Genomic DNA, 18,636 nt, shown 5'->3' with positions numbered 1-18,636 from the left:
GATTTAATTGGAGGCAGGAAGGAGGGGGTGAGAGAAATACAGGGTCAAGAGGGGTTAAGACAGAAGAGCAAGGAAAGCAAGGGAGGTCGGTCAGAGGATAAGGTAGTGGAGGAAGGGATCTAACTGGGGTTGATCGTACTTGCAAGAAAGGCGTAACATTATTTTAACTTGCTCTGACCATCAGTGAGGCAGATTTAAATGCCTCAAGACTAGGGCTGCTTATTGTTCAAACCTTGTTGATACCAATACTGATACCAATACAGTCACTTTCATTAACGATACTTTTTTTAATATCAATTTTATAATATCCATTTTAACAAAAATACATTACAACATTACACATTATGTCACAAATATTTTATTACATTTCTAGCTTAGATTGTTCTGCGTGACTCTACGATGTGTAATGTTAGACAGCCAATCACAAACATTATTAGATCTTGGTAGATGCATACTGATGGGCTCACTGACGCTGATGAGATTAGCTTGCACCCGGTTATCAAACTAAGCTCTACTGGTTGCTAAAAGCTGTACATGTGCCAAAAAGTTAAATATTATGGCTCCAATCAACTCATGACAGCGCCAAACAAAACTCTGGCTTTACATCGTACCTGCAGTTTCCACAGTCTGTGTCTACGGAAAATACTGAAAATATAATATAATACAACTGGCAACAAGTAAAACAACAAAAACAAAAAGACCCAAATATTTTTCATCCAAACAGCTGGCGGGGTTGAGTACAATGATCATGTGCCAATCAATGACTTGTTTACTTCCCCAAATTGTGACTCAGGCTCAAAATACTCAATGCAGTCTTGGACCGATGCCTTCAAACTGCCAACAGAAACCACAGACCTCAGTCAGCCAGCTGCGGGGCTCCTGCTGCATCCATTGTACTTTCTGCAAATACTCTTAAAACAACTTTAATTATATGACCTGAATGAATTATAATAGGTAGTATTTTCAGCTTGCAATGACAGCGTTGGTCTTTGTTTATTAGAACTGTCTTTAGAAACCTGCAGACATCCTGATGTGCTTTGCTTGTGTATAGTACAGTACGCTGGGCATCTGCTGCTGTTGTTGCTGCTAATTTTAGAGATTACATCAGCATCCCTAAGATGACAACCTTGTTGAACTCTCTTATTTCTCTCTGCTTCTTCTCCAACTCTTCCCTCCTCCTTCTCTTACCTCAGCCCCGTATCCTCCTGTCATCTTCCCTCCTTGATTTTTCCTTCTGTCAAATCTTCCCAGTTTTTATGCCACTGCCTGAACAATTAGATGATTTTTTCTATAAAACATGCATGGACATAGGGAAAATAGTGTGCGCACATTATGTTCTACATTCACATTAATACAATTTCAGTCTTTGGTCTAGGTTACTTGCTCTTTGTCAAGTGTGTCTCTTGAATTGGGATTAGAAATGGTTCTTCATAAGGTTAAGATAATTCATGACCCAAAGGTTTTAAAATCCAATCAAAGATTTTTCCCTTATGTCTAAAACTTCTTCCCAGTGCATTAACAGCTGGTTTGAGCTAAAGAACAGTAGATGCCTACAGTTCACGTCCAATCAGGAGATCAGAATCAAAGTACAGTTGATATAAATGGGTGTTGTGTCCCAAATAAAACACACCACCTACATCTAAATCCTGCTGGCAACCCTGCTGCCTTCTTCACTTTTCTTTCATCTGTTTGTTTATACATCATGTGCGTCACATATGATGCCACTTACCAAGTTTGTTTTTAGGAAATATGCAGAAATGACTCATCACGTGTTTCATTCTGTGAGTTGCAGCTACAGTTGAAGGCCAAAACATAGATGATTGTCACTAATTTTCACAGTCTGTTTTATGTTTTAGCATTTTTTTTCTATGAACTTAAATCTCTCTGTAGTCGGAAAGGGAAGGGCTGGTTTAAATAGCAGGAATTCCTGTCTTGTCCTTTAGAGAGACTCACACACACGCAAATGTGATTAGATGGCTACAGTCATTCACATAGTTGTCTCTTTGTATGGGTTGTATGTTTTTTTTGTGAGCAGGACTTACTGTTCTTTGTGTACTGTACACAGGAAACCAGAGGATTATATAGGGCCTTAACTTTCTACTCTACAAGCAAACACACTACACTAACATTTGTGGAATAACTTAATGATTATTTTAACTGGTCTTCCACTAGGTAAGGCAAAGAATGGTGTATTTTTCTATATTTTAGCATGGTGCTAAAATACAGTTTCACCTTGATGTTGCAAAAAGATTTGGGATGCTCCATATCAGCACTGGTTTATATCTCCCGTCATAGTCAAGTGTCTCTGTTACTGTCCATGGAAATGACTGTACCGCCACCCAGCTCAGCACTGACTAGACATACCTGATGTATCCTGCGCGCGTGGTTGTGTGTTTTGTGTGTTGCTCACTAAGGTGTGACATGGTTCAGTGAGTTCTGAGGGGGTCCCATCTCTCTATGTCACCCCTGGGACACCACAAACACTAATCTTCACATGCTTGCACAAAGTGGCCAACTGTGTGTGTGTGTGTGTGTGTGTGTGTGTGTGTGTGTGTGTGTGTGTGTGTGTGTGTGTGTGTGTGTGTGTGTGTGTGTGTGTGTGTGTGTGTGTGTGTGTGTGTGTGTGTGTGTGTGTGTGTGTGTGTGTGTGTGTGTGTGTGTGTGCGCGCGTGTGTGTGCGTGCGTGCTAATGAGCTACAGGGGCTTTACTCAACTCACTCTTTTTAATTAGCCTGGCAGATCTGATTAGCTGCAAGCAGTAACACAGACACAATGCAGTTCGCCACTCTGTGCAAGCATGTGAATATTAGTGTGTGTGTGTGTGGTGACAAAGAGAGACGGGACCCCCTCAGAACTCACTGAACCATGTCACACCTTAGTGAGCAACACACAACCACACGCGCAGGATGCTTAAGTTATGTCTAGTCAGTGCAAAGTGCCTGATGTGTGTGAGTCTTTGTCTGACAGTTTGTCATTGTACAGGACACATTTCCTGTCAGTCTGTCAATGCCTTAATTTGTCACGTTTTCTAAAAACATTGTCATTTTTCTTGCATTATCTGTTTTTAGATATTGCCATTGCCATTTTCTGCACACATATTATTTGTACATGTAAGGTGTCCTTGAATGTCGAAAAAAGGCCCCCATAAATAAAATGTATTATTTAATATTATATTTTTGGTCTCTCTTCATTTTTCCCTCTTATTGCTCTCTTTAGCTTGTATTTTCTCATTCTTGCTCTTTGCTTTTCTGCCTTTCTCACCTCTTTTCTTTATGCTTTGTCTATGATTACCTGACTTAACCCGCCACATGCTCACACACACACACGCACACATTTGCCAACACACTGTTCCAGGAAGTGTTTCCTGTGTGACGTGTATCCTGCTCTGTGTTTTGCAGACAGGTCCCACATCATTGTGTACTGATTTACTGTATATGGTACTCTGGGACACATAATGGAGACAAGTGTGTGTTTTCTCAACTTTTTTTTTTTTGGGTATTAAAAAAAAATCAGGGTAACCACACGGACCAGGATGCTATACGGAACAAGAACTACATGTTATCAAACCACATTATTGTGGTTATTACATGAAGAGTAAAGAAACGTATTTCTTGTGACAGCTTTGACTTTAACTCCTCTAAATCCTCCTCTTGAAATTTAATTTAATATAAATAAATGTTTTTAAACTGCAACAGCACGGTGATGTGGGGAGATATATTCTTTTATCTGGCATTTTTAGTGTCACATTGACTCCATCCTTTCTTTTCTTTTTTTTTCTATTAACTGTTTGAATTTCTACTCATGAATTCTTCTGGCTCCTGCTCTGAGGTAATTTGTTGTATCTTTGGTATTTTCTAGACCCACCAGACCACCCAGCCACATCTTTAACCAGTTAGGTGTCATGAAATACTAGGATTTTGTTAATTTTGGCAGCACCTTTGGTCATTACTTAGTTCTGTAACAAAGTCCAAGTAATCACTTTGTATCCCCAAACAAGAACAGTATTTCAATTTCCAAACACACTGCTGTTGCCATGATAATAAGAAGAGCAACAGATTTACTCATTTGAAGGTTTTGTTTGTAACTCAATTAATAGTCAATTATTAATTAATTAACCTCTTTTTCTACTTGTTGGTTTTAAGGCAGGCAGATTGTCCAAGGGATTTTCTTTTTGGATGTTTTTCTCCCATAGTTAGCCTTTGTTATATTTCTTTTAAAAAAACATCAAAATCCAGCAGCTGTGTGCATGTTTATTAGGGCGGGGGCTTTGACAGCAGGGCATGGGAATTATGTAGTGCTGCACACTAGTATGCAAAAGGAAGAATACTGCATTTACAGTATCTATCTATCTATCTATCTATCTATCTATCTATCTATCTATCTATCTATCTATCTATCTATCTATCTATTTCTCTCTGTCTCTCTTGTGTACATAACACTCCTCTGAAGGCAGAGCTCCATGTGCTTGCATCTGATTGGCTGCGGACTAAAAAGATGATGTCATTCCTAGTCTGGAGGTGCGTATCGTTTATAGAGCCAAGAGAATGAGGGTAGAGATCCTGGTTCATATCAGCAAGCAGAAAGAGAGTGAAGCACATGAAGAGGGAGATGGATAGATAAAATCCATTAAAATGAGAGAAAAGGAGACCTTTAAAGAAAATTGGGCTGAAAAGAAACAATGATCTACACCAGAACAGATACTAAAACAGGAGAAAAGAGGAAACTGCTAATTTGTGGCAAACACGATGAAGGCAGAGATGGGATACAATTTGGGTTTTTTTTGTTAGAGAGAGGAAGGGGGAGAGAGAAAAAACAGGCAGTGAGGGGGAATACATTAAACGAGAGGGAGGGAGGCCCGAAAGAGAGAGAGGGAGAGAGTGAGAAAGATCCTCCCTCTCTGAGGTGTCTGGTAATAGGAGATTGCATCTCTGCTGGAGGAGAATCAGCCAATTACACAACCAGACAGCTCTTGTCTATGTTTTTAATTCTTCCCTCCTCTGTCTCGCTCTCATCTTTTCTCAACGTCAAAACAACACCACAGTACCCAAGCTGGTCAATGCGAGAGGAACAGAAGATTAAGGGAGGCATGGATGCTTGGTACCAAAAATAAAATAAGTTTGTTTTAATTATTTAAATCTTTTCAGACGACATGTTATTTGATGGTTAAACTCTTTTGCCTCTTCAGAATAACCAATTGAAGCAGAACATGCAGTCTCTGCATTACACAAGTACTGTACATAATCACATTTTCAAGTTCTAGAAAAGTTACACTGTGTGTAACTCCCTTTGAGGGTACACAGTACTTTAGAGTGGCATTTTGTTCTGTTAATTTGACTTGCTTGTAGTGTCAGGTTGAGGTTTGATACATTGCTTAAAAAGGTGAGCAACATAAATTCTAGACCCGTGTTTCTAAAGTTGGGAGATTTGGATAGTTGCTAAGGAAAATAAAAAATGAAATATACACATTTCAAATGCTGCTTTAATTTTTGAGATAAATCCATTATTTTGCCAGGATTCAATGTGTATTTGTTGCCTCTAGATGTCCACTAATAAGGAATTAAGCAGAACTAAAACAACCTGGAAAGGGCTTCTCTATCTTAATTTGCCATCATTAAAGGGCCTATAATTCCCAATAAGAATTGATTTAGTGATTTGGTAAAAACATTTTGTTGTTAAGGTTATTTACCAGCCTTGTTTTTAACTACATTTCAATTAGTACTTTTTAATGTGTAGTTGTGCTTTATATTAAAATTCCTTTAAAAAATTTGCTTGGTTTTCACTCAGACTGTATTAGGCATGCACGATTAATCGTTATAAAATTGCGATCTAGATCCACCCTGTTCACAATAAAAAAATTTAATATTTTTTTTATAACTTTGATTCTCATTTAATTTTACGAGCCGACTGCATCACAAACGCTACCACTACTTTCTTCTGTAAGTTTTAAACAGACTGTATAAAATATGTTTTAAAGCACTCTTGCGAAGCAGAAATCTGTTTGGTACTGCAAATTTGTTTTGTTTTGTCATGGTTCATGTGTGCAATAAACATAACACTTCCTGAGAAAAAAATCGTGGCAGAGAATCGTGATATCAATTCTAAACTAAAACAGTCGTGGTTGGTATTTTTCCCCGAATCGTGCAGGCCTAGGTGGTAGGCTTCTTTTGGCTTTGAAATCAATGCTAAGTAGGGTTCAGGATTTTCTAATTAAAAGGCTTGAAAAGGTATTCTCTCTTAGTCTATCTTACTTTAATGGTATCTTACGTTTGATATTTCAAGTGATTATTTGCAGAGATCCAGGTCTGCTTCTAATAGTTTACACCTTAAGCTAAATGCCTTTTATTAAGTCAGTATATTGTTTAGTGATGTACTGTATAAGAGGGATTTATCAGTGATTGTCTCTTATGCCAAATACTGTCTACTGTGTCGCAAATCCTCCAGACGGGGGCTTTTTGACAGGGAAAACCCATTATCAGCTTGTGCTATTGTGTTGCGTGTTCACACTCGCCAAACTGCCGCCAGCGTCTGTCTTTGTATCTGATAGTGGCTCTGATTTATTTTTTTTGTGGTAACTTATGCGGCATGCTCAGAAAAGAGTAGGGGGGTTGCCTCAATACACTCAGCTTTATGTTACCAGCAGATCAATAAAGATGCTTCCTTTCTTTTCTCTCTATCTCGCTTTCCCATTCTCTGACTCTGTCTACATCTCTCTTTCATCTACATCTGCTCAGCAGCCAATCCATCTAATGCAGTTTCCCTCTGCTTGCTCTCGCGTCATCCACGCCACCTCCCATCCCCTCCATCTCGCTCTCTCTCTCTCTTGCAGCACAGGTGATGTCATTCTTTTTCAGCTGGATTCTCCTCCCTCCTCCCTCGCTCACACTCTCTCCTCCGTTTTCCATTAGCAGCTGGCTCTCCACGGTGCAGCATCCAATCCACGGTAGCTTCTCTCTGAGGGCAGGAGGGAGAGGAAGAATGCCGGCGTGAGGCGTGGGCGCTAAGGAGGGAAGAGAGCTTGAAACTGGGTTAAGAGACGGGGATCACTTGCCTGTGCCATGGAGCTGCACTGCTGGGCACGCACATGCACTGGAGCTCTGTAGAGAGATAAAGAGTTGCAAAGAGACAGAGAAAGGAGTTTGACAGACATAGACATTGAATGAGGAGGAGAGGAGAGCTGCAGGCAAATGATCCAGGCTTATGGGAGGTGAGAGGGGGCTGTTTGGAGGACTTTAAGCTGGGTAAGAGGCTTCTTCCCGGGGGGCTGCAGATGCACAGACAAGCCCATCTTTTTATCCAGCACTGGCTTATCCATTGAGGAAAGGGACCTCTGCTTCTTTAAAGAAGGACATTGAATCTAGAAGAAGACAAAAATGACTCCATAAGCTTTTACATTTAACTTTCATCAGAAAAAGATAATGAATTTGGATCTGAAGTTGCCGCTTTCTTTGACCACACCACCTCCTGCTCTGGAATAACTTTTGAATATTCTGCAGTTTTCCATTTAAGGAGGGTTTTAAGCTTCTCTGTTGCAGTTCTTTGGAATGCATTAGAGAGAAAGCGTGACACATAAATGGATCTGCCTCGTCTCCCTCTATAGCGACAATCTTCTGCCTTTTGCTGCCAAATGAACACAAAGGTTTTTTAAAAATCACCTGGACAATTCTCTTTCAGCAAAGAGGTCGGCATCAGCCCTTGCCCTCCACTTATACTTATTTTTTTGGTGAACGAGGGGAAACTTCCCCTCACTGGCACCCTCCCTCCTGTCGAAATGGCTTTCCTGGTCCGTTGCTATGCCAACTGCTTGCAGCCGTGGTCCTCCAAAGTAAGCGATGTCGTAATCCCTTTTCTGGCCAGTGTCTCTCTCTCTCTCTCTCTCTCTCTCTCTCTCTCTCTCTCTCTCTCTCTCTCTCTCTCTCTCTCTCTCTCTCTCTCTCTCTCTCTCTCTCTCTCTCTCTCTCACACACATTCACCCACTTTCTGTCTGTGTGTGAGAGAGAGATAGGGTGGGGGTGAGAGAAAATAAGCTTGATTTATATGCATATGATGAATATTTATTGTGTCGGTTTCAAAACGGATTCATGCTTTGCTTCTTCCTTTAATTTGAAATGTATCCTGAAAAATATGATAAGCACATTGTCTGATAACATGCCAAAGCCTTTTTCTCTCCCTTCACTGTAGTTAATGATACATTCCTACAAAAACTAAAAACTACGAAAATGCACAGTCAATGGACAATATGTGTCGATTCACTAAATAGACAAGTATGTTTTTTTTTAATGGAAACCAGGGATGCACAAATTTAAATACACAGTGCAGATGGAGGTTTCTTTCTTTTGTATTCCCCCCCAACCTTTTTGTGGTGTGGCAGAACATTGAACATAACACCACCTTACAACAGCCACAAACTCCAAAGAGTAAATAAAACAGAACAGAATTGACTTCCTCATGTTGTGTACAGTGTCAGTCACCTGAGAAGGTCAACCTGATGGCAGTGTACAATTCAAAACATTGCACTGTGTGGACATTGAAGTGCTTTGGTATCTATGCACCAATGTTTTAATCTTCCTAGCACCACTCCTTTCTCTCCTAAGGACACACTGATTGGAGGGTGTTCAAAAACAATATTAGGAAGCACCTGTGGGTGTAGATATTTACATTTTATTCAGAAAAGAACAATGATTGCAGATGATGGGACAAAGGTTCGTAAGGTTTGCCTAAGCTTATCTTATCATTGTTGTGTGTGTGGTGTGTTGTTTGTTGTGTGTGTGTGTGTGTGTGTGTGTGTGGTGTTGTGTGTGGTGTGTGTGTGTGTGTGTGTGTTTGTGGTGTGTGTGTGTGTGTGTGTGTGTGTGTGTGTGTGTGTGTGTGTGGTGTGTATATATAAAATCGTCCCCTTCTCTGCAATAAGTGCTGTTGTAACCAGGCTGACAAATATGTTCATTTTACACTTATTTGTTTTTCCTTAGATCTGTCATTTTATACATGTAATCCATGTGAGTTGTCTGATCTGACTCTTGGCTCCCAGTAGTCAGCAGAACACTGGTAACGATGCAACCATGTGTATAATTAACAGTTTGTTGTCCTAGTTTTAGTTGCTCAGAATAATCCGCCAGTTATCCTAGTCTCTAGTAAACTTCTTGGTGATGCAAGGAAAGCAACTACGGTGCATGAATTGTGAATTGTATTGTTGTTTGTTCTATTTTTTTAAATATTCAAACTAACATGCCAGGACTCCTCTGCTGTTCTCATTGTCCAAGCAGAATAGCTGTCAGAGAAATCCCTATGTGTCTGTCTCTTTGGGAGCTCCTGTCTAGGTGCTGAAAGCCTCAGAGATGTTTGTCTTCATTGTGTGGTGTGTGTGTGTGTGTGTGTGTGTGTGGGGGGGGGGGGGGGGGGGGGTGGTAAGTAATAATTAGGTCCCTGGAGATGAAAAGGGATAAAGTGAGAAGATGTTCAGTCTAAGATAACACATTCAATCTGTGCCACACGCAGTCACTGAACATGGTCTTAAATACCTTATTACTCGTCTTTATTGCTCTCCATCTCTTGTGTGATTCAAATTGTCCTATGATCTTTCATTACTGGCAAAGCTTGTAAATCCAATAGCAATATTAATGTTTGAGTTAAAAAACATCTTCCAACATTGTCTGATATTATAATTATGATTAATATTGTTACTGATATATTGGCAATAAGGCAACACCTGATTTTTCAACTGAACATCCTCACCATTGTTGCAGGTTATTTCCAATCCAATGTCTGCGTTTCAGGTGACCTCATTTGTTACTCGTCAGCTTCTCAAATCTCAAGGCTTCCCACCACCTATATATCGTCCATACAGTAGATTGGGGTTTTCTAGTTAAACTAGTTTACTCTTTAGGCTTTAGGTCCAATGTTGTGGGCTGTTATGACAATCACAAATAAGAAGCAACTTAGAGCATTTTTTTCTTTGATCATTGTTTTTGCACTGAATTACTTAAACCGTTGTATATGTATGTTATTACTGGCCCATCTATTCTGCATGAATCTAGCTAATTAGCTCTCCGTTTAGAGCCACTGAGGTTTTCATCCAGCTCGCCCTGTTTGAAGTCATTAGTTAATTGGTTGGCGTCTGTGATGAGACCACCTTTTACAAAGGTTAATTAAGTTTCTCTTTTCCTCCCATTAGGCAACGCATGCTCTATCTGGAGGTACAGTAGCAATCAAAAACACTGCAGTTGGGTTTGCAGGGAAGAGAAGCAAAGTAGAAAACAGAGTGGGAGGGTGGTTTCCCAAGGGATTTTAACTTACTGAAAAAGTTCTGTGAATTCCTTCTGCAATCTCTAGGGAGGAGGGATAAGGAAAGGAAGGAAGAAAGAAAAATTGCCCATATTCCACCAGTGTATGGGCAGTTTTGCATAAAATACATTGCCCACCAATCAGAGGCTTAATTAATCTACAGAAATCTTGGTCTGACAACTAAACTAGTCAACTTAAAACTCGAGAAAGTAGTAAGCAGGTCGTTTGATTCATATAAATCACTTAGATTTACTTCTCAACAGTGAATATGCGGCTGCCAACAGGCTTTTACTGTCTTTTCTACTGCTTTGTTTATAACAGACTTGGAGAATAACCCTCTAGGCTGAACTGCTATGGCAAGGAAACTGTTTATTTTGCTATTTAGGCACATTTGTTCCTTACCACTGTTCTAAAATGCATTTCTTTACCATATTGCATCATTCTCACACGCTCTAATTTCTAACGTCAGAGGGTAGTTATTGATGTATCGACTGTGTGGATGGAAATTTGGCATCAGATGACAGACAGCGAAATCTAGGCCAGTGGAGTTGCTCTGTGGGGCCATCAGGGCCACCGAGCAGTTATGAGGCCTAGATTCATTTGCATGTCCAATAAACAAGACAGAACATTAAAAGTAAGGTCTGCTTAGGATAGAATAGTCTCCTAAGTTAGCAATCAATTGATGTGATGTTTAAGAGGCTTTCAACGTCTTTCATCATTTAATTGTGTTGTGTTTTATTGGTGAACTATCTCTTTAAATCGTGTCCTGCTCATCCTGGTGGAACACAACCTCAGTCCACGTCCTCTCGCTGCTGGAAGACTTGTCAAAATGTTATGCTGCCGAACTCTCTGACCCACCCTTCTGCCTACATTTCTGATTTCTGAGCTGTGTTTTCTTGTGCTTCCTATGTTTTCTGTTGTTTCCTTCTGTTTTTAGCAATGATTTCCAGGGGTCTTCCTCTTTCCCCTTTCCTTCCTTTCTCATCTGTTTTTAGTAAGGGGCTTTTCTATCCTCTACTACTTGTTCATCTCTTCATCTCCCTCTCCCTCTCTCTTTTCCTCTCTCTTTTCCTATCTATTATTTAAACATCAATAATGGGGCCTGTTGTTGTTGCCAGCCTGATGCTGCTATTGCTGCCCTGCTGGGCGGTATTTTCACTCATCTGCTGCTTCCTGTCTTACACATCACAACAACTCCTTCTAAAACCATCTGCATCCTCACATTTTCAACCTTTGCTTTCTGTTCATGCACCAAATGGCACCCACTACTTATGACCCTTCCAGATGCTTTGCATTTCCTCTTCACTCCTTTCCCTGGAGCGTCTTTGTAGTGTGGTGTAACCATGAGCTTATATCAACAAGTTGGTTTAAAGTTGGCTACTTTGCTGCTGGTAGCACCAAATGACTTATTAACTGATTTGAGCTTATTTACTCACACTTTTCTTTAAGCATTCACATGATTAGGCAATACTTTTCAACTTTGCCTCCAAGATACAGAGGAAGAAGTTAAATTGAATAGTGAGACCTGTGGAAAAATGTATGGACTTCATTTGTGGAAGAACACAGCTTGCTATAAAGGTGTGCAGGTGTTATTGATCTTTGTACTCCGTTGAAAAACTTCTATATGATTTATAATTTTCTTTCTTATTTTATATGTGCTATGAACAGCAGTCATTTCTTACCAGATAAGTTTTTGCTTAAATAAACAGGAAGTGTCATGCTTTGCTGATAGGAGGATTTGTGCTCAACACAAACACAAAACGCGGTCCCCCCTCTTGTCTGCAGTCTTCCCTTGCAGAGTACAGCAGGTCCAGACTCAGGTTGACCCAGGCTGCTGCCTTTGCTTCCCTCAGCAATCAATGGGCCTTCCTTAACATTGGCACAATCAGTTTGTGTGGACTTCATGCTGCGTTGAATAGTAATGGGGCTATGAAGGCACTGGTAGCAGAGAGCTACAGTGGGATGATGGAATCAGTGCTAAGGCAGGACAGATGGAGTCAGATGGCGAAGTTAATGGTTGGTTCCTAACGAGTAATTTTAGGGTGCAAAGTAGATTTGAATGAGGGAAGATGTTTTAAAGTAGACTTTATTGATCTTCTGTTCAGTGTCTTCAGACTTTTACATTACATGTCATTTAGCTGACGCTTCTATCCAAAGTGACTTACAATTGTTAAGTGTCTTGCTTAGGGACACATTGGCTGATGTATCACAGCGGGAATCTCCCACACCAAAGGCATGTGTCATATCCACTGCCCCATCACCACCACCAACCAACTTGTGTTTTAACAGCAAGATGCTATATTTGATTCAAGCTACTGTTACTAGCCTACCATTAATTATTAGATCACATAGGATAGATAGCTACATTAAACTGCTGAACATCTATTGAGTGGAGTAAGAAGATTCATTATTTGTCAGTACAGTCTATTGACCCCTTTTCCTCAGTGCTGTGGCTTCCTGCCCAGACAGCGCTACAAGTCTGATTAGGAACCGAGCGACTCAAAGCTTTGCATTTTTTTCAGAAGGGACATGTTCAGATGTCACTCTGAGGGATAAAGATAACACCTCAAGTAATTACCAAACTGATTTCAATTCAAAGATAAAATGAAGTGATTGTTGCGGTTTAATTGGAGGAGAAATTGGCAAAAAACCTTGACCAAGAAAGTATAGTGACATGGGACATATACATGTTTTAGTTTAGTTCCTAATGTTGAGAGATGTTTCTCATACTACATTGAGGAAATACCTCAAATGTGTTTTTCATTTTTCTAATCAAGGTTGTAGTAAACGGTTGTCCCCTTGTCCTAAAATGGTCATAAATCAAGCTGCTGCAACTGCATTGAATGAAATGCAGGGCAGGAGAAAAGAGCGTCTTTCTCCACACAATCATCTTTTCAGTGTTTGATGGTTATTTATTTTTGCTTTAGAATGTAACCGCTGTTATACAATCAGAAGTATATTTTTATTTCTCTCATTCACATATCCGTTGTGCTCTCTCTCTCTCTCTCTCTCTCTCTCTCTCTCTCTCTCTCTCTCTTTCCCTGTCCGCTTGCCCGGGAACGCAAAGACTCTACAGCTCGCAGTTTACTCTTCAATGAGGACTTAAAGTACAAAACAATAGTTTTGGTGGTGTGCAGCTGGACTTGAGTAGGCCTATGTGATGTGTTAGCTGTTTGCTGATTGTATTTGTATAAAATTTCCAGCACATATTGTAATTTTATGTATCTCTCGGGTTTTGACCCAGTTAATATCTGAATTGTCATGACCAGGGATCAACCCAAGTTGACTGGCTTAGTTTAAATTGACAAAAGAAGGGTTGAACACAGGTCCGATTATCCTGGTCCAACCCTGGTCATTGGTGTGAAAGAGCTATTACCCTGACCTCAAACCCAGAGACAGGCTGATTTACAGACTGCAAGAAATCATACAGGGTGTCAAGGTAATGTGGCCCTAGAGCCCAGAGAGATGGGGGTAGGGTGTGCATCATATTAAGAGCATGAGGACAGAGAGTACATGAGTGAGAGACAAAGACAGAAAACTGAGAGAGAGAGAGAATCAGAGCAAAGGCAACAATAGAGAGAGGGCTTTTAGTATGCCAAGGGAGGTCTAGGATATCATATGCACAGGAAGTAGGGGTGATAAAGATCGATATGGGTTGCATTAGGCCAGGCCATGCCCAACTCCCGTCCCATAAGTCATAAATTACTATTCAATCCTTGGAAACAAAAACATGCATTGTTGCTAAAATGTTCTTCCTCTATTTTATGTGCGTCCCTTATATCAGGTCCCCATTTTTTTTTTTCTTTTTTATTAAACTAAAAAAATCATTGCATATTATACAAGCACAACATATATTATTGCTGGCTTTGGGTCATGCCATAAAACGTCACAAATACTATAAACCTTTGTGTAAAACCATATTTATGCTATGTGACAATGGAGGTCCCAAAAAGCATTCATGCATCTTGTTGCCATTTTTTGAGATCAACAACAATGAGACAACAGCAGAAAATCCTACATGGAATGGGGTCTTGTCAATAAGTAGCCTTAGTGAAGTTTTTGCACATTCAATGTATAGGTCAAAGGCAAATTGCTGACAGTGTTTGAGTAATTTATTAGCTTTTTGCACATTTTTCACTGCTCATCTGGATATGATCTGGGAACAATTGGTCACAATTCATAGCCAGTCACCTGTCACATATAAAATGTAAATATCCTCAAATTTCATTATGGCACCTATTCCAATTCCAGACACAGGTGACCATTCTCAGCGGACAAAAAAAGTCACTTGCTTGCTCAGTAGTTTATCACACTTCACCTTTTGATGTTGAAAAGAAAATGCAGTGCTATTTGATTGATTCACTTGGTACAGTGGCAAAAAAAGAGGCAGTGTTTGTCCTGAATGGTGTAATTACTGTCCATTAGCTATGATAGGCTGACATTTTAGAGTGAAAGGCCCACTCAGGCCCTTTATGCATTAATACGCCCTAGCTGGTCAACATTACTGGGCTAAATTAACTGAAATTGAGGCTGCTCATGTGGAGATGCACTCAAGCCTTTGTGCACCATTACACACACACACACACACACACACACACACACACACACACACACACACACCACTGTCCATACACACATGCATGTACCCTGACCTTGCTGGTGCCCTTAGATGCAGTTTAACACCTACAAATGCTAGTCGCACACACACACACACACCCACACACACACGCCTACATCCTGCCTCTAAAATTATCATAGCATAATACTCGCATGGATAAATACATGTGCACAAACACATACATTACTCCCCCTCATTTTATGTATGCAGACTCCACCTACCAGAGCTCTGTCAGATATGAGCTGCTACCCACCCCCATCTGTACACACACACACACACACACACACACACACACACACACACAACCACGCCACACACACACACACACACACACACACACACACACATACACACTAGTGCTGATATTTCAACCACCCATAGTCCCCACCCCCCCAATTTCACTTGGCTCCCATTATCTCACTGATATTGATCCCCATCCCCTCCTCTGCCTGCACAACCAGAGAGCCTTTACTGGATAATTTTCAAGGGCATTTATAAATACATGGATGGTGATTGCTCTGTAGGTGTTTGTGAATGTGTTAGAAAGAGAAAGAAAAACAATGAGAGAGTCTGGGGGAAGCAGTCAATGTGTGGTATGAAAACAAAGGCTGTCAGGCAAGAAGGAGATCTTTTGGTCAGTTTAGCCATGCAAAAACACTTAACCCTATTCATTTTCTAATACCTTTTTTTTCCTAAATACCAAATTACACAGACACACATTGAAATGACCAGCCACTCTCTAAAGCAATTAATTCTTTGTCATATTGAGACACATTGGCAGCAGCATGGCACATTCACAACAAAAGCAGACAAATAATTATAAATGTAAACCATAATGGAAAGAGTTGCTCTGTTTGACCATATTAGCCCCAGTTCAGGCTCATATCTAGCAGTTGCTCTGTCAACAATAGTTTTTGTCAAAAAAATAATAAAATGTCTGATAAACGTTGGAGTTCAGGAAGTAAAGTTAATTTCCTGTCCTGCCGGTAGAACCAAAATGGTAGTGAGCTCTGTCTGGGCTTAGGTGAGTGGGCCAAAAGAGTGAAGCAGGATCCAACACCACAGCAGAACCAAAAGGTGGGGCTGCCCCTCTACCCGGCCTCTGTGTCAACCTGTATGGGTGCCAGGGACACGCTGCATGTGTTTTTTTGTTTGTATGTTAAGTAGTGTGGGTTGGGCTGCAGGGCAGGAAGCATCTGTTATCACAGGGGAGGGGGGAGTTACTAAGGTGTATGTGTATGTATGTGTCTGTGCCCATACGTGTGTGTGCATGTACAAGTAGTCATGTCAGTATTCAAGCCAAGTTTTTAGCCTTCCCTCCTGTATCCGGCAGACCTGGCCGTGGCCCACCGTCCTCAGTGGTCCAGACAGAGACGCCTTGCAGCTTTCTGTACAACACACACACACAGAGAGAGAGAGAGAGACAGACAGACTTGATCATGTACACAATCACCTGAAAAAAAAACACACTTTATTGGCCTAGAATCATGACAACAATTGCAAAACACACTGCAAACTCAAGGTCCTCTCTTTCCGATTTACAGCCCCTCTCTCTTGGCTTCAAATAATTCACCATTGTCGGCTATGGACGCTGAACAGGCTACACGTACACAGCCGTGTCACGCTTGCCTGGTCCTTCAGTAGTGTTAGCCGTTAGCATGGTGGCGTTACTGTGTCTCAGTTGTTTTTGCGAGTAACTAACTTGTGTACTCCAGCTATATAATTCAGTGTGAGTACACTGAATTGGGCTTTAAGCTATCTCCATCTTTCAAATACATCTCCAATATTTACCCAGGTTTTTACACCTCTGATCACGCAAATGTTCACTGATCACATTTTATTTAGGTCGGGTAGAATCTATCTCAGCTGCTCCTGTTCGTTTGTTTGCTGCTTTCATAGCTGTACTGATGATTCAGCTGCAGCGCGCTGGCTTTACGTTTTTACTGGTATATCTGGCAACCCGGCCTGGCTGTTTATTTTTGTTTATTTCAAAGGATCCCCATTAGCTGACGCCAGCTAGACGACAGCTAGTCTTCCTGGGGTCCAAACAATACATCCAAATACTGTCAAAGCAGTTGATAAAAAAAAATACAGGCTAAAACACAAACAGAAATTCCGTCATGGAACGGAAATTTCAAATGGAGAAAATACTGGTATTAGCATTGATGTCAGAAAAGCTAGTATTTCAACTTAGCATTTTTAGCAATATCTGATGACGCATTGTGGTAATTTTTGTATTTGGTGATTTTGGCTGTCTCGACTTCTCACAGCGAGACAGGCAATCGGGAACACGGAGAGAGAGACCCACGGATGAACAGAGAGAGTGGCACACACAGCCACATTTAGGCTACAATTGCAACAGTTTTCCCCAATCATCCTGTCTTTTTCAGAGAGAGAGAGAGAGAGAGAGAGAGAGGGATTGCCTTGTGACTAACGCGTAGAAGTACGCATGTAGTGTGAAAGGCCAAGTGCGCGATCAGGCACTTATTTACGCTACGCGACACTTACGCGGGTGATGTGTTCCCAGTGTAACACTGTTTGGCATCAACTACCGACTGCTAACTGCTGCCACAAACACGCACGGCGCTTGATCATACTTAACACTCTTTAAAGGAAGGAATTTCCACTAAAGCCTGGTTGTGATACCTTCAGTCCTTCAGAGTAAAATACTTGACTCTGCAGGGTTACCAACCCATTCTAATTACCTTATTCACTTTGTAAGCCATCAGAAAAAATGAATGAGTGGAAAAGACCATGTGGGATAATTGAGCATGCAGCCAATTTGGAGCCATTACTCACAGCTGAGACATTGTTTAATGTCCAGGTTGTCATTACATTACCAAGTTGAGTACTTGACCAATTTCGTAGTGGAATTCCCAATACAATGAGTTGCATGGTTTATGTATATCTATTGAACTATGACTTGACTTGTTTTTTTGCAGCCAATCACGTTGCACAATCATGGGGAAAATCTGCGTAGGTAGGGTAATCTGTCTAGGATTTTAGATTTTTATGTGTGGAAGATTAATTAAACATGAAGTGAGGGCAAAGTAACACACGTATGCACTTCCACTTTTCTTAATGTGTGTCTCTGCATCTTCATCCTTTATCACTCTCAAACAACTGGGGCAAAAGTTAAATCAGGATGAAGTTATTTTCCATAACTGATATTAAAATGTGTTTCTAGGCAATGTGTTGCTTTGCCAAATCACCTTATATTGAAAAAAGCTTTTCCCATTTCAGCTGCCACACTTTCAGGCTCTAACCATCAATGTCTCGTTTTTTTGTTCAAAACATTTGTGAGCATATGTTGCTGAAAACCGTACTGTGACAAGTAAAAATCAGCAGAGGGTCCCTTTAAAATAAAGACTATTTGCAAAGAAACAGAAGCACCACTTTGACCTCAGACTCAGCGGACGGCACATGCTTCCTCTTCTCTATGCATGATCAGGTGCTTATACTTGTTGTGAAAAGTGGTGTTTATTCCTCTAACTAGGGTTAATCTAAATGTGTGGCCCAGTAGAATATATGAACGCATAATTAACCAACATTTCTACTTTGGTAAAGGTTTGGTTTTCACTGCAAGTAAGAGACACATTTTTACGAAGTAGGTCTGGCTTGTGTGCGTGTGTGTGTGCGTGTGTGTGCGTGTGTCTCTTCTCTGCTTGACAGTATTTGAGTCCTCATCTCCTCATGTGGTCCCCTGCTAACTCCACCTGCGCTCTCTCTCTCTCTCTCTC

The 18,636-nt window shown here is 40.7% G+C and overlaps 1 long non-coding RNA gene across 1 annotated transcript; it reads right to left on the bottom strand.

Moving 5' to 3' along the window:
* Window positions 1-235: 235 nt before the first annotated feature.
* On the bottom strand, window positions 236-17,113 carry LOC116700562 (uncharacterized). Its single transcript, XR_004334685.1, has 3 exons — window positions 16,989-17,113; window positions 11,486-11,488; window positions 236-248 (listed from the first exon to the last, which is right to left on the bottom strand). It is a non-coding gene; the product is annotated as an uncharacterized LOC116700562 (long non-coding RNA).
* Window positions 17,114-18,636: the final 1,523 nt, after the last annotated feature.

The sequence above is a fragment of the Etheostoma spectabile genome, chromosome 13 (genome assembly GCF_008692095.1).
Source record: "Etheostoma spectabile isolate EspeVRDwgs_2016 chromosome 13, UIUC_Espe_1.0, whole genome shotgun sequence".
In the NCBI taxonomy this organism is placed as follows: domain Eukaryota; kingdom Metazoa; phylum Chordata; class Actinopteri; order Perciformes; family Percidae; genus Etheostoma; species Etheostoma spectabile.
Note: the sequence above shows the minus strand (reverse complement) of the source record. Positions and strands in the feature narration are given on the sequence as shown.